This window comes from Amblyomma maculatum, chromosome 1 (assembly GCF_055883805.1).
Source record: "Amblyomma maculatum isolate TAMU_Amacu chromosome 1, ASM5588380v1, whole genome shotgun sequence".
NCBI lineage: Eukaryota > Metazoa > Arthropoda > Arachnida > Ixodida > Ixodidae > Amblyomma > Amblyomma maculatum.
In genome coordinates, this window is record NC_139344.1 from 303,960,039 (window position 1) to 303,976,493 (window position 16,455).

The 16,455-nt window shown below is 46.4% G+C and overlaps 1 protein-coding gene across 3 annotated transcripts in view; it reads left to right on the forward strand.

The window, feature by feature from the left end:
• The window catches only part of LOC146206967 (MICOS complex subunit MIC60-1-like), a 118,208-nt gene that overhangs the window by 80,576 nt on the left and 21,177 nt on the right, over positions 1-16,455 (forward strand). The gene's annotated exons all lie outside the window — the stretch shown is intronic.

Genomic DNA, 16,455 nt, shown 5'->3' on the forward strand with positions numbered 1-16,455 from the left:
TAGCCCAATTACAACAATTATTCGTTATAACAATGATATTCTTGTGGCACTTTGCTACAGGTGGGTTTGACTATATCTCATTAGTTTAAACTATATTACAACACCATATATTTCAGAAAAAGAATGTCAAACTTGTGTTATGCCGCGGTTTTGGGAATAAATTTTGTGTAGAGGCGTTCGTAGTAAAAATATAATTTATAGCTCAGTTCATAGCTAGCTTCATTGAAAGTTTCCTCAACGATTGTTGTCGTAGCCTTCTTTGTTTATGCGAGACAAAAAATAAAGCTGAGCGAGCCATTTTTTCCTCGCACTGCAGAACACTGCCAGTTGTGTGGAAGAAAGCATCAAATGATTCCTGCTTTCAGCAGGAGCTGACGAAATTAGCTCCCAGATTTTGTAACTGGAGTTGTGCACTTAATAAAGAAGGCGCAATATTCTAAATACAAACTAAATGCATTTGGGCCAGTGGAGCAAGCAGGGGCTTTATTACAATGTTGTCCCGGTAAATATAGAGTATGCGATGCTTCGATTAACATGAGTCGATGTAATACTCTCAAGGGTATTTATTCTGAGCGTTCTTGTTTTCCGCGAACTGATAACTGTCGGCTGCGCTTTGACGTAGGCGAAATGGAGAGGCTTCCATGTGCTGTTTAATGTCGGTGCACGTTAAAGATCCCCAGGAGGTCAAAATTACTCTGTAGCCCTCCACTATGGCACCCCTTTCTCTCTTCCCACTTTCACTCCCGCCTTTCTCTCTTCCCTTACGGTGTGGTTCAGATGTCCATGCCCCCTCCCCCCACTCCTCACACACACACTTATTGCTTCGTGCAATCAACTCCGTGCTTTGTAACAAAAGCAAGCTTTTCGGTTCTCAAAGCGGGTGATGCTGTTTCATTGATGATGGGAAGATAGTTGCTCCTTTTTTGCGCACCTGCACAAACAAAATTGATGCCTTTTTGATTTTGTTTGGGCATGTGCCATATGAAAGATAATTTCTCATAATGTGCGCACCTTGAAAAGTAAATGTTGTCCCTATCCTGATACATGCATGCCTACATGATAATGAAATCACCTATCTTTTTTGTTAATACTAATGGCGAATTCGAGTGGGAGAGCAGGTGCACTCGAGAACACTTTGAAAGTGCTCTCAGACAAACGAGCGCCCTCCAGTGGGAGAGCAGGAGTAGAATCACTGGCTTCCAATGGTAGAGGACGGGGGCTTTTCCTCAGTTGAGAGCACCCGAGTGGACTCCCGGCTGCTCCCTCATCTGAAGCGAGAGTAGAGGAAATCACATGGCATAAAGCATCATATCTGCACCATGAAGTAAGATTAACCGGCCAAGAAGACGCACACAGGAAAAATCGACACAGAAAGAAAGAGGCTGGACTACCAACTGATTTATTAGCAAGAACGGGGCTCAAATATATATAGGCGCTCAGTCACATGACCTTTCCACAATCGCCATCACATCCTTCCATCGTGGAACCACAATTCACTTTCATCGTAACTCCTTTATCGTACCTACGCTTACCCAGTAATCACAACGTACATATAAATCTATAAAACAACACTATCTATGCAAAGCTGCGTCTGAAAGAACTAAAGTCATACACAATACAAACATTCACGTGATTACAAACAGGTGATTACAAAACAGATTGAATGAACCTGATTTCCTTACTTCGTAAAGCAACAGAACAATCACTACAGCATGCATCTCCTTTCTGTGTTATCATAAATGCTTCAAGAACTTCACGCGCTATTTTGTCGCGACTTCTGCCGAGAATCTTAATGCCGTCAAGCACTGGCTCACACCTGCACTCTTTACAGTGAAGGGGCAAATTCGACCCGGTTCCATTCCTTAGGGAATTCGAGTGCTCCAGTGCTCTGTCATTAACACAACGACCCGTCTGGCCTATATAGACCTTGCCGCAGGTCAGTGGTACTTCATACACCACACCGACCGCACATTCCACGAAGGGTTGGCCATGCCTCTTTTCGCACTGGGGCTTCTTTTTCCGCCCGATGCGTGCACACAAGCCGCTCAGCTTCCTCGGGGCTGAGAATACGACAGGCACATCATACCTGGCTGCAACCTTTTTCAGGCTATGGGCGACACGGTGCGTATAAGGGACCACCTCTGGTCTCCCTTTTCGAGGCTTAGCGGTGAAGCTTTTCTTGCCTTTCATTTTTTGTAACAGGGTCTCTGCTACTGCAGACACAACAGAGCACGGGAAGCCTGCCTTTTGAAGTCTGTTAATCTGATTATTAAAACTTAATTCCATCATGTGAGCGCAGGACTTGATCAGCGCCGATTCCAAGCAAAGAGAAGCGATCGCCCTTTTTACCGTCTTAGAATGCGATGAAGCGTAAGGCAGCAATTCTTTCTTGGCTCTGGGGAAATACATCCAACAGGCACGTCCTTTTGAAAAGCTGATGTTAATATCTAAAAATTGCAGGCAATTGTTCTCCGGTATCTCATGGGTGAAAGTAAGGCCTTTTCCTTGTTGTCCGAACAGGCTTAAGATTCCTTCTACCCTACTGGCATGCGTCAAGTTACGGTTAGTCTTTAAAATCACCAGAAAGTCGTCAACATATCTAAAAATTCGCAGGACAAAGCCGTTGTCAATAGAATGTGCTAAGGCACGGTCAATAGAAGACAAAAATATATTACATAGCACTGGGGCGACACAGGAACCTATGCAAATTCCCCTTTTTTGAATAAAAATCTTTGTTCCAAGAGACACAAAAGTGGAGCCAAGGTAAAACTCTAAAAGTGACAGGAAACTTTCCACACTAATACCTGATGAATTCTGAAAGGCTGTAACCCCATTAAAGTCAATACACTCACGTACGGCCTCAAACAGTTCTGCATGCGGGACGGAATAAAATAAATCTTGAACATCAATGGAGAACATGAACCCGATGTCCTTCTGCTCTTTTAAGTAGGCAGTCACATCTGTCGCATTCTTGGTAGCGAAGGGATCATTAGTAAAAAGTTTAAGTTTACAAGAAGAAATCGGCTAATTTGCTGTTGCCATGAGCCGCGCTCGCTGACAATACATCTGAAAGGCATTTCGGGTTTGTGCGTTTTAACGGAAAAAAATATCTCCAGGTGACCCTGTTTACATTCGCTAATGCCATTCGCCAAAAAGTGCTATGTAATATATTTTTGTCTTCTATTGACCGTGCCTTAGCACATTCTATTGACAACGGCTTTGTCCTGCGAATTTTTAGATATGTTGACGACTTTCTGGTGATTTTAAAGACTAACCGTAACTTGACGCATGCCAGTAGGGTAGAAGGAATCTTAAGCCTGTTCGGACAACAAGGAAAAGGCCTTACTTTCACCCATGAGATACCGGAGAACAATTGCCTGCAATTTTTAGATATTAACATCAGCTTTTCAAAAGGACGTGCCTGTTGGATGTATTTCCCCAGAGCCAAGAAAGAATTGCTGCCTTACGCTTCATCGCATTCTAAGACGGTAAAAAGGGCGATCGCTTCTCTTTGCTTGGAATCGGCGCTGATCAAGTCCTGCGCTCACATGATGGAATTAAGTTTTAATAATCAGATTAACAGACTTCAAAAGGCAGGCTTCCCGTGCTCTGTTGTGTCTGCAGTAGCAGAGACCCTGTTACAAAAAATGAAAGGCAAGAAAAGCTTCACCGCTAAGCCTCGAAAAGGGAGACCAGAGGTGGTCCCTTATACGCACCGTGTCGCCCATAGCCTGAAAAAGGTTGCAGCCAGGTATGATGTGCCTGTCGTATTCTCAGCCCCGAGGAAGCTGAGCGGCTTGTGTGCACGCATCGGGCGGAAAAAGAAGCCCCAGTGCGAAAAGAGGCATGGCCAACCCTTCGTGGAATGTGCGGTCGGTGTGGTGTATGAAGTACCACTGACCTGCGGCAAGGTCTATATAGGCCAGACGGGTCGTTGTGTTAATGACAGAGCACTGGAGCACTCGAATTCCCTAAGGAATGGAACCGGGTCGAATTTGCCCCTTCACTGTAAAGAGTGCAGGTGTGAGCCAGTGCTTGACGGCATTAAGATTCTCGGCAGAAGTCGCGACAAAATAGCGCGTGAAGTTCTTGAAGCATTTATGATAACACAGAAAGGAGATGCATGCTGTAGTGATTGTTCTGTTGCTTTACGAAGTAAGGAAATCAGGTTCATTCAATCTGTTTTGTAATCACCTGTTTGTAATCACGTGAATGTTTGTATTGTGTATGACTTTAGTTCTTTCAGACGCAGCTTTGCATAGATAGTGTTGTTTTATAGATTTATATGTACGTTGTGATTACTGGGTAAGCGTAGGTACGATAAAGGAGTTACGATGAAAGTGAATTGTGGTTCCACGACGGAAGGATGTGATGGCGATTGTGGAAAGGTCATGTGACTGAGCGCCTATATATATTTGAGCCCCGTTCTTGCTAATAAATCAGTTGGTAGTCCAGCCTCTTTCTTTCTGTGTCGATTTTTCCTGTGTGCGTCTTCTTGGCCGGTTAATCTTACTTCATGCAATGCACCAACTAGCCCAACAACGTGTTTTACGGAATATCTGCACCATCTTTTTTTTTCTCTCTCTCTCTTTCTGGAGTTGGCGGCGCTCAAAATGGCGGCTGCAAAGCGCCGACGCTTTGCAGCCACCATAATATAACCCAACCAAGTGCGCCATAAACTCCAAAAGTTTAGAATACTACAGTAAAAGCTCGTTAATTCAAACTCGAAGGGGCGGAGAAAATTGTTCGAATTAAGCGGAGTTTGAATTAACAGTCGGGCACTGGAATGAGCACCATCGTGGCCCACCGTGCTGGCCGAGCCCACATGTTGACTCATTATCATGAGTAACGAGGGCTAGGCGCTACTGCACGTTTACGGAGGGCGATTCCGATAATTTTTGCAATCGAACCGCAACGGCGAATGAACGGGACTAATCGGTCAGTCATGCGCCGCAAACAAGAACCGGAATGCATTCGTGCGAGTAGCGAGCTTCAAAACATGTTTATTTACACGGAAAAATAATCGGTAATGTGCGTTTGCTTGCGTTTCTTGTGCCGCGACTCCACAAGCATTGACTGCAGCTTGCCCAAGAGTTCCGGCGCAGGATCCGAATTCTCATCGGCGGAGAAGTGTCGTGCAGCGAGATCGAGTGCCGACGCTACTTCACATGCACTAGGGGGTGGCACCGGATCGTCGCCTTCGTCGGACTCTTCATCGCTTTCAGCCGTGTTCGCCACCCGTGAGCCCTGTGGAGCACATGCAGCCGCGATTATATCCTCATCACTCAAGGGCCCAGACGTCTCCACACCGTTGTCGATGTCAACGGAGGCTTCAAAGGCGACACCCTCCGACAAAGCCGCGTAGCCACGGTCGAGCACGACGGAGTCATCATCAGACGAAGCCTCCGCTACCTCCGCGCTGCATGCTTCTGGGGCGTCACCGAAGCCACACTTGCGGAAACAATTTTTAATAGTTTCCGGCTTGACGGTATTCCACGATGATGCCAGCATGTGGACAGCTCCAAGCAAATCGATGTCGTACGACTTGCCACTGTCCAAACAAAGAAGAAGTCTCTCTAGGAGGTGGCGCCTGTATAGCGTTTTTAAGTTCTGAATAACTCCAAGATCCATAGGCTGGAGCACAGAAGTCGTGTTTTTAGGCAAAAATGCCAAGCGGATTGCTGTCAGTCCACTCGCGTCACAATGAGTTGTACAGTTGTCCACGAACATGAGAACATTCCTGTTCTGTGCAGCGAATTTCCTGTCTAGCTTGCGCAGCCAGTCGGTGAAAATTTCCCGTGGCATCCACGAATTTTTGTTTGCGGTGTAATCAACAGGAAGCGTCTTGATGCCTTTAAAACAGCGAGGCTTCTCTGCCTTGCCGATCACCAGCAAGCGGCACCGTTCCGTGCCTGTCGCATTTGCGCAGATCATGACGGTGATTCTTTCTTTGCTTCTCTTTCCACCAGCACAAGTGTCGCCTTTGTAAGTGACGGTCTTGTTGGGGAGCAATTTGAAATACAGCGCCGTCTCGTCAGCATTAAATACATCACTGAGAGCATAATCAGCGAGGAGTTCCTTCAGTTCACTGGAGACCCACTGTTCACACGTTTCCTTGTCGACTTCAGCTGACTCCCCACAAACTTTTCTAAATGTCAGCCCGTGACGCGCCTTGAAACGCGACAGCCAGCCTTCCGACGCGCCGAACTCGCTGATGCCCATTTGGCTGGCAAAGACTGCAGCCTTCGCAGCAATTATGGGCCCGCTTAACGGAATGTTCCGGCTGCGAACTTCTTTTATCCATGCCATTACGGCACTCTCCACTTCGGGATGGGCCGACGTCCGTTGCCTTTTGCGGGAGGGCTCCATAACGTCTTTACGAAAGGCAGCACTGATCGATTCCTTGTTCCTGAGATACGTTGACAGCGTGATCTTCTTGATGTCATACTTTTTGGCTATATCCGTCTTGGATAGGACACCACGTTCCACCTTACTCAAAATCTCCATTTTCGTCTTGAGGTCCTGTGCCGTGTATTTACCGCGGTTTGCCATGGCTGTCACAATTGATGAGTCATCGCTGGCAAAGCGGTGAGGCAACGAAAACGGTAAAAATTGGACCACCGCGGCACGAACAAGTGCACGACACCGACTGCGTTGTGCACACAACGTGACCACAGGACAAAAAGAAAAAAGGCTTGTCAAAAGCGCACCCAGCAACCGCGGTGCAGCCAAAACCTGCAACAGCTTGCGCCGTACCGTTGGTGTGATGGAGCCTGGCGGCACCCGGCAGCGAAAACCTGCTACGGCATGCACCGGAATGCTCGCTGTGACTGTCGAGTGCGCACCTCGTCTCACGCGCGCGGGCAGATTTGAAAGATTTTGTTTTTTGCGTCTTTAGTAATCTTTCTGCGCATTGTACACGGTATGGGCCGACTTCTGTCTGTGAGGAGCTGTGTGAGCCACGGGCTCCTAGTTCGAATTAACCGTTGTGGATACTAGCATGTTCGAATTATCGGGCGTTTTCTCCTATTGAAATACATAGGGCCATGCCGGGACCCGAGCGTCAGTTCGAATTAACCGTAAGTTCGAATTAACAAGGTTTTACTGTAGTCCTTTGTTGGGCTAGTTGGTGATCCATTGAGGTGTCTGTCTGCGCTACTACTACGTATCTCCAAAAGTTCTTTCTGGCATGCCCGTAAAGAGCATCTGACCAGATTTGAAATAAACATTGGGTCGCTGTGATTGTCTATGAAAAATATGAGACCCATTCAAAGGTGGGTAACATTAATAATTTTCTATGCTGACACACAAAGCGCTGCGATTCCATCACTCTGGTCCATGGGCAAATGTTTGCTTTCACTTTTTTATTGCACTGGTCATGTAAGATTTTCCTCCTTAGTCGTGCACTTTTCTACACTCATTAGACCACCCATGGTACTCTAAGGGAGGGAAACTGCTTTGTTATAAGGGAGAAAACAGGTTTTTGGAGGGAGAGATACTTGATTAGAAAGAAGTAACAACTGCAATCCTCAAGGGATTTTTTTTTTTCATTCAGAATTTCATGGAAAAATTTAGTATCTAAATGAAAAAGTTTCATGCTTTTTTGGGGAGTTCTACCCATTACACTAGAAGATTGAATGTCATTAAAATCGAATGGCATTTGATGCATCGAATGTGGTTCGGTTTCTTTTGGTGCTACTCGAGAAATATATAATATGCAAGAACATTTTTGCAAGCCAGTCAAATCTCGATATAACGAATCCCGCAGGACCGCAAGAAATAATTCGTTGTTTTGAAATATCGTTGTAATGAAAAATCTGCGATTATAAGCCAATGGTCAAACCTAGGTCAAACTTACCTTGGCAGTAGGCACGTGTATAGACAAGCAAAACCTCAAGTGAACAGGTTGCACTAACTCCAAAGCTGATTTATTTGAAGAAAGCGATTACTTTCTTCTGGCACGTGCAGCAAACACGACCGCGCACTACATTACACCACTACAGCACATACACCTTCCACTTTCCGGAACACCTCATTGCGTGCATGATTGCACCGAGAGATGAAAGTACGAACTTTGTCCATGTGCTAAAAAAACAAAAGCAAAAAACCATCGGAGTTCTCTATGACCCCATCTTCAATGCTCCCTGAGCTTTGAAAATCTTGTCTCGGTCTTTCATAATGATCGCGGCAGTCGATGGGGCAATGCTAGCTATCTGTAGAGGCCGAATCGCTTTTTCCCTGCGTCGATTTCTTGCAGTGAAAGCAGCTGCGTTCAGATCTTCTTGGCACTTCGCTGGCTAATATCATCGTCAATCTCTCACAAACTTGCAATAAGATAATCTGCGGCAAAAAAAAAAGATAATAAATAAAAAGAAAACGTCCCGCACGCGTGAACACATGGACCGAGCTGCGTACGGCACACAACACAGGAAGAAAAAAACGCAGGCAACTAGGCCTGCTGGCTACTGCGTAATAAACCATAGCTTTATGGTGGCACTAGGAGCTGGTCTTAGATGTCCTGATGATGATAGCTACAGCCCATGGACCATACACACAGAAACGGCGGTTTCTGTTTCGTTTCACGCGAGAGTTGCAAGCTGCGGTGCTCTTAATTTTAGCCAAATTCGTAATACTGATGTTCCAAAATTATAGAAGAAGAAATAAAATAGGTTCGTTATTCTGAAATATACGCTATTTTGAAATTCGTAATTCTGAAATAGTTTTACATTGAAAACATAGCAAATCTGCCGAGGATTCTTAAAACGTTCGCTAATGTGGTGTTCGTAGTAACGAGATTTCACTGTACATCACTGTGCATAAAAGGCATTTGAAATGATTGTGTAGCATTCTAATGTGGATTGAAATTATTCTGTGCACTACTACAGGCATCAGATGTTTGCAGCCATGCTACAGCACTTTAGCCATCAAAATCTACGTCGAGTATGAAGTCATCCACAAATCTGACAAATGTAACAAACAAAAATGGCTGACCCGGTGGAGCACGGAGACGTGGCTCGTTCAACTGACACCCAAAACGTCAAGCACTCACTTAAGCTTTACCGTATTTACTTGCATGATTCTTGCACTTTTCTTCACTGAACATTGAGGCGAAGTTAGGGGGTGCAATAATAATGGGGGGAAAATTTTCAAGCGAATGTTTTGGAGCACTAAAAGAAAATTTGTATACATTGTTCTGCAACTTTATTGGAACTGTTCTGAAAAATTGTCCCACCTCAACCGGGGGCACAATTTCGGTGAAACTGTGCAGACAGCTTGCGCGTTGTTGACCCTTTTGTTGCATAATAAGTTTTACAGTGGGGCCTTGAGAAAAGACGAGATTGAAGGAACAAAAGATGCAACGGTGGCACCATCTAGCATCCACGCTTTCCTGTTTTTGCTGGAAATTTGCTTTGGTGTCTTTCTCAATCTCGCCGTTCTGGTTTTTCATTATGCATGGCCGAACCAGGTAAGCACCATAATTAAACTTACTACGAAATGGTCAGCAGCGCACAAGGATTTTTCAAAACGGTTTAGATAAAGTTTCAAAGCATTGCAGGTGCGAATAGATATTGTAAATATAACCAAAACATTACTTTCAAGCAGAGCTTACCATTGTTATAAGTACAGGGTCGCCAAAAGCACCAATTGTTGAAGCAGTGAAGCATTGCAGGTGCGAATACAGTCGAACTCGGATATATCGAACTCGAAGGGGATTGCGAAATAGTTCGATATATCGATAATTCGATATACAAAAATCTGCTCGTGACGGCACTTACGATGCCAAAAAACGATACTGTATTTGTCGCGTAAGCAACCCACTCGCATAATGAACTCACCCTGCACTTTTGCACGGAGAAATTGAAAAAAAAAAAAAAGCATTAAGGCCAGCTCGCTCACATGCAAGCGATTGAGCGATCTTAGGAACGAGCGGCAGCGACAGAGCGAAAAATTTCAAACTCCCTCTCGCTGCTCAAGCCGCCGCGGCAGCTCTAAACAAGGTTTCTGTGTTGCCGCGGCAGAAATCGCGAGCGTTTTCGCTTGCATGTCGATGGCGCTCGTCACTCCGTTTCGGTCGTCTCATCTACAGCTCATTTCTTGGCAGCGTGCCAAGATGCTGCGCAGCGATAACGGCGGGGCGTGTTTATCTTTTGACAGCTCCTGCGATGGCGGGGAGCGAACTTGGCAGAGTGCCCGTGATGGCTTGATTGCACAAGCCTGGTTCGATTTATCACGCTGCACTTGGGGCGGGCGTCATGATCGCAGCAGATGACCACGTGCTTTCGTTGATTCATACATGCAAGGATAAACGACGCCCACAAAAAAAAAAAAAAAGAGAGAGAAAAAGGAAAAGAAAAGAAGAAACTGCCGCTTCTTAACGTCCGAACAGCACAGCAATAAGAAAGGATGACTCGCAAAAGAAAAAAAAGAGAGAGAGAGAGCTGCCGCTTTTTAACGTCCGCAGGCACCCTAGCCACCTCAGCCGCGCGCAGAGGGTTCGCAACACACGCTGGAGAAAGCGTCGACGCCTGTCTGAAAACGGGCTGAGCTGGCTTGGCGCACGCGTAGCGCGTGCTGAAGGAGAGAGATAGCTTGGCAAAAGGATGGGCACACCCACGCACATGGCTTGCAAACGTGTGTTGGCGCGCGGAAAACAATAACTGCAGATGCGCGCGCCTTTGGGGAATGGGCGCGGCGCTGCCCAGACCAGCCGTCGCCGAACTGTCCCCTCTCATTCCTTCCGCACGTGGCTTGAAAACGGCACGCGGCAAACGGCCAAGGGTGATGCGATCGTCTTTGCGGAAGGCACACTTTCCAGTGCGTGGTGCGGAGTTCGATATATCGAACGACCGGTGAAATTAAGTTCGATATATGACGCGGCTTTCTTATACTATTACATGGGATTTTCAAGGGAATATTCCGTGAGTTCGATATAACCAAAATTCGATATATTCGGGTTCAATATAACCGGGTTCGACTGTAGATAATGTAAATATAACCAAAACATTATGTTCAAGCAGAGCTTACCATTGTTATAAGTACAGGGTCGCCAAAAGCACGAATTGTTGAAGCAGTTTATTTGCCACACTCAAGCTCACCATCACTCCCCACCGTTCCGTTCAGTCGTTCAGTCATGTCCGACTCTTCGTGACCCTATGGACCATGTTACGCCACGCTTTTCGGTCTCTCACTATCTTCCTAACATTACATAACTTAATCTGCAGTGCCTCGAGGATGCCATCTAACCATCGCGTTCGCTGCCTACCCCTTCTCCGGCGACCCTCAACCTTTCCCAACATCAAATCTTCCTCCAGCGACTCCTCTCTTCTCATCAGATGACCAAAGTAGCTGAGCTTTAACTTTAGAATTTGACCCTCCAATGAGCAGTCAGGGTTTATGGTCGACAATATCGACTGATTTGATCTTCTGGCAGTCCAAGGAACTCTCAAGAGTCTTCGCCAGCACCACAATTCAAACGCATCAATTTTTCACTCCCCACGCGTCGTGGTATAACGTTCACAGCAGACCATGCCGTTCTACTCTTGAACAGAGTCCACACTGCAATCACTGGTTTCCACATTCAGCTTCTTCCTATGCCTTGTCGTTATCCCACAAGAGGGGGTCTTCAGTCGCGTCCAGGCCTTTTGAAATTTCTGTTCTTTTGAAGCTTCTAAAGACCACGTCTGCAGCAATCATGCCTCCGATATCCAACTGGAAAGCAGCTCCACAAACGACCTTCTGATTTTTCCGCCTGGCATCATGGCATGTTTGCCTTCTGCCATCCATCCTGCGTACAGCCTCCAAATGTTATCTTTAACTGGCTTGTTTAAAGATACGTCAAGAGGCTGCAGCATTGACGTGAGGCCACCTGGAATAACAGCAAGGTCCGTGCGCAGTTCTTTCAGCTTGGTCAGTCTCCTGGAGGTGATCGCAAAAGCTGTCCACAACAAAGAGCGACGGAAAAAGAAGCGCTCCCGATTGCTGCCCCCACACAATCTTTATCCAGTCGATCATTAGATCTGTAGCCATCCACCCTTGCACCAGTACGCGCACACCAGGGGGGAGGAAGGGTCTTGCGGAATAGCATAAGGTGGCAGCATAACCGTGCACCTCTGCCGCCTGCGATGGGCTCTACAGTTGTGCTGCTTGATATTAATTTCCTAGAAGTTTTTCTCCTATCGAATCAGGAACCCAAGTTGATGTTTCTGACTGAAAGAATCAACATTACCTATGTGTGGCCCGCCTGCGTGGGAGTGCATGCCAGGTGCTGCCACACACGGAGGAACAGTCGCGTAGAGACGTGTGCATTTTTCAGTTTCTCAGCTGACGAAAGAGGCTGGCTGGAAACATGTTTCTATTTGTGCTTTCAAAAGCGAGAAATCGTGATTAAGTGATACTGTCGTCACTGCATGCCACTTTAGGTTTTGGTAAACGAGGACATTGTTTTCAAAGAGCACTTGTTGGCAGGCTCTGAGACATCGTGAAATCGCTACTCCAAGGCGAGAGGCATATGTCGTTAAGGTCAAGAACAATGCCCCGATGTCTCTGTTCCTGGAGAGAAAGGAAGAATCATTGATATGCGTGTACACAGCAACAAGTGGTTGGGAGCTTCCCTTGTGACCACTCACTTGGAGGGTGCGAGGGGGCCCACTCATGACAGACATTTTATTTAGCAACCCCCAACAAGATTAACATTGCCACCCACAATGAACCATTCAACAGGGTGACGACTACACAGGATGCTGTGCCTGTTGTCAGCGCATTTTGGACTTGTTCCTTACAATGGTGCAAGACACAACCTTACCCTTTGGTTTTTGCCGACAGTGGCCAGGGGAAGTTGGCTCACTGCTGTCCCAGATCAGTGAGCTATCTACCAGTAACAGTGAGTGGTTTCTAACCACCTGGGTCATTATTAAAAAGGCATGCCATTCTTGCTGCAGTTTTCTCTCTCCAAAAGACGAACAGCGAGGAAATAACCCGACGACTTTCAGTGCAGGCGGGGACAGATCTCCATGTGTACCTTTGTCTTCATAGTTCTACAGCTACTCTGTGCAATCCCTAATTCAGTGATGTTCTCAAACGAGTGCACAGTTTTTGAGCTCTGGGAGCAGGGTCGCATATAAGGATAGAACAATTGACGCATTTGTTGTTGGGGGATCTCATTTTTGCAGTGGCTGCTGCGGCGCCGCCAGGGACAAACAGCAGTACCAGATGGTGGGGAGAGTGGTCACAAAGCCACTTTAATGAAAAAAAAAAAGGCTGACAACCGCCCCTCAAAGTCTACAGTTTCCCGCACAAGTTGTACGAAAACGCATGCCGTAATGTAATCATTGTAGTTCTTTTCCTGTTCTTGCAACACGACGGTGGCCAGAATTCGGCAAGAGGAGTAACACACGCACGTAAACCATGCCTCAATGCAGCGCGGACCAGACAATGTGGTTTTTCTGGTGGCTCCATGGAGGGTGTACAGCTCCCCCAAGGTTGTCTCCCTATAATAATCCTCATAGGCTGCTGGCAAAGCCTCCTTGGAGAAAGTCCCTTGCAGAATCACGTGGCCCACCCATTACTAGCCCGTAGAGCCTTGATGTACTCAATAATAATAGTTGGTTCACAGGCGTAGTATCCGTCACACTTGTCTTCTGGACACCTGAACTACGCCGTATGGGTAAGGAGGAAGGTGGGAGTGAAAAGGTGGGAGAAAGGATTGCCGTAGTGGAGGGCTACAGAGTAATTTTGGCCACTTGGGGATCTTTGACGTGTACTGATATCGCACAGCACACGGACGCCTTTCCGTTTCGCCTCCATCGAAAGGAGGGACGTTTCAAGACCAGGACACTTTTCCACTCTTTTGACTGCGGAAGACCCGGCAGGTCTTGTGTCATCTTCAGCTTTTTGTGCTGATGTCTGCAGTAGCATAGCTTATTTTCTAGTGTATAAGTCGAAATTTTTTTTTTCTCGAAAACTTCGTTAGTGTGTCTTATCCACCGGTGCGACTAATGTGTGGAATAAATCCGGGCCACGGCGGCCGTGCCTGGTCCATGCCCAAAAAGGTGCTTCTGCACTGCGCGATGTCAATGCACGTAATCCGAAGACCACAACTACGATGTTGCTCAGAGTCCATATGTTACTTCGGGATCTTAAACCCAAGAGTTTACAATATTTACATGATGAAATATCGGGTGGGCTGCGCAGGCATGCGCCCGAGCCAGGAAATGACGCGCCACAAATGCGCATCATCATCTGCCACGCACAGTTTCTACATTTCGAAAGAACTCAAAAGTAACTTAAATTTGCCTTGCAAAAAATGAAATGTAGCTCATATATTATTATAGATAGTTCAATTCTTAAGGAGGAAAATGTGTTGTTCATTCTAAAATGATAGCTTGCCTGTAACAAGATGCAATTTTCAAGCCGCTTCCATTTGCGTCATTTCCATCTGCCTCATTATTGCACTGATCGCTGCAGCGTTATAGGGTTTTTCATGATTGCTTGAAATCTGTCGCGTCGTGTCTTTATTTCTCGCTGACAGTGGCGCCAGCTGCGGAGTGAAAATGTTAAGCTGTGTGCAATTGAGTTTGCCAAGGAAGGCAGTTTGAGGTTTGGGAAAAAATTATCTGGGGCAAAGCCACCAGTGTGCTCCGGATAATGAAGTCCACCAATTGACATATCCTTCGCCCGTCTTTTTTCTCCGATGGTTTTGCCTAAACACCGTGTGTAAATGCATATACAGTGAAACCTCGTTATAACGAACAGTAAAGAAAATCGGAAAATAGTTCGCTCTATCCATAATTCGTAATATAAAATTTCGTAGAAAATACATGCAAGAGCAGCAAAATTCAATCAGAGAAAGCACAGCAACTCTGAGGGTGCCTACTTGGGTCACGTCCATTTATTTATGCGCAAAGAACTGCGTTATCACGGCCTGCTTTTTTGTGTTGATCGCGTTCCGTATCACGTCCTGTTCCACCAGTTTGCAAACACTCAACAAGGGAAAATCCACTGCTCTCGATAGCACTGCAGTGGCGGCGCAGCAAATCCAATGCAGCAAGCCCTTCTTGTAAAGGAATGTTCTCATCGTTTGCACGGTCAGCCTGCACTTCCTCAAACTTCCACAGTGATTTCGGCGTCCGTCAGTACAGCCGTGGTCGCCGCGATGTCGTCGCCGCCAAAAAGGTCCTCTACAGTCATTGTTGCGGGCATGTCACCAACAAAACGCGAAAAATCGTTCCAGGCTTATCGAGCTCGCGGAGCTCTGCTTCTGCTTCGTCGGGATTGTCCCCATCGTCACTTGATGCACGGGCCTCTGCTGCAACAAAACCTGCGTGCCGAAAGCAGTTGGCAATCGTTTCACCTTTCACGCTGTACTATGCCGCTTTAATGCTCCCAGCAAGTCGATCTTCAAGTCCTGCTTCATTATAAGCTTCACGAGAAGAGTGTCAATCAGCCTCCTCTTGTAAACTTCCTTGAAGGCCTCGATTTTATCTTGAGCTTGGTCTTTGCTGCTTTATTTTTTTCACGTTCACCGCCATCACAGCACTACGGACACCCGCGCACCACACTTGACACGACGACCGACGCAGCCTCCGCCGAACGCTACGACGGCCACGCCGCTGGTAACACTAAAACCAAAAAACGCGAAAGACTCAAAAACCAAAAAGGCAAAAGCAACATTCGAGCGCGCCGCTGAAGCGGCGCTGTCAGCGATTGTGAGATGCGAACGATTTCTCATGGCCTCCGAGATAACCTCCGGGCGCACAAACCGGCGCGCAACTGTGATCTCGGAGGCCATTGATTTCTTTGGCTGTCAACTCCCAATGTCGTCGTAGCATCTGTGGCGCTGTCAGCGCCTGCGAGGTAGTCCTGAACGTTTGTTGCGCCACACAACACACATGTAGTGCAACGAAGCCTGCATCCTGTAGTGCTTGGCGTCTCGAAGTTCGTAATATCCGTTTTATGCCGAACCACGTTCGCTATAGAAAGTTAAAAATACATGTGTTTGACAAAAATATTTCGGAAGAGTTCGATCTATTCAATAATTCGTTTTATGCGTGTTCGTTATATCGAGGTTTGACTGTACCATCTGTGTGTATCAAAACATTTTTGAAGAGAACTGCTCAGACTTTGGACGCTACATGCACTTTTGTCTGTACAGTTTTTGTCAAATGTTTAAAGGTCATGGGGTTTGCTTCTAAGCCAGACCATACGCTTCGTAATGCATTCTTAGAGTTAACTTTGCTGAAGGTAAGGAGAATTTTTTTACCTACCCTATCCAATGTGAACGACTTCCACGAATGCTATAGGAGCGCCACTAGATGTATTAGAAACAGACCCTTTGGGCTTTTTTGACAAAGGCTATACATATGCAGTGCCTGCCGCAAGCATTTATTTTCGTCACACATTATCAGTGAATTTTCTACGGAGGGAACTGGTGCATTTTATGCACCAGTGCGATTTATA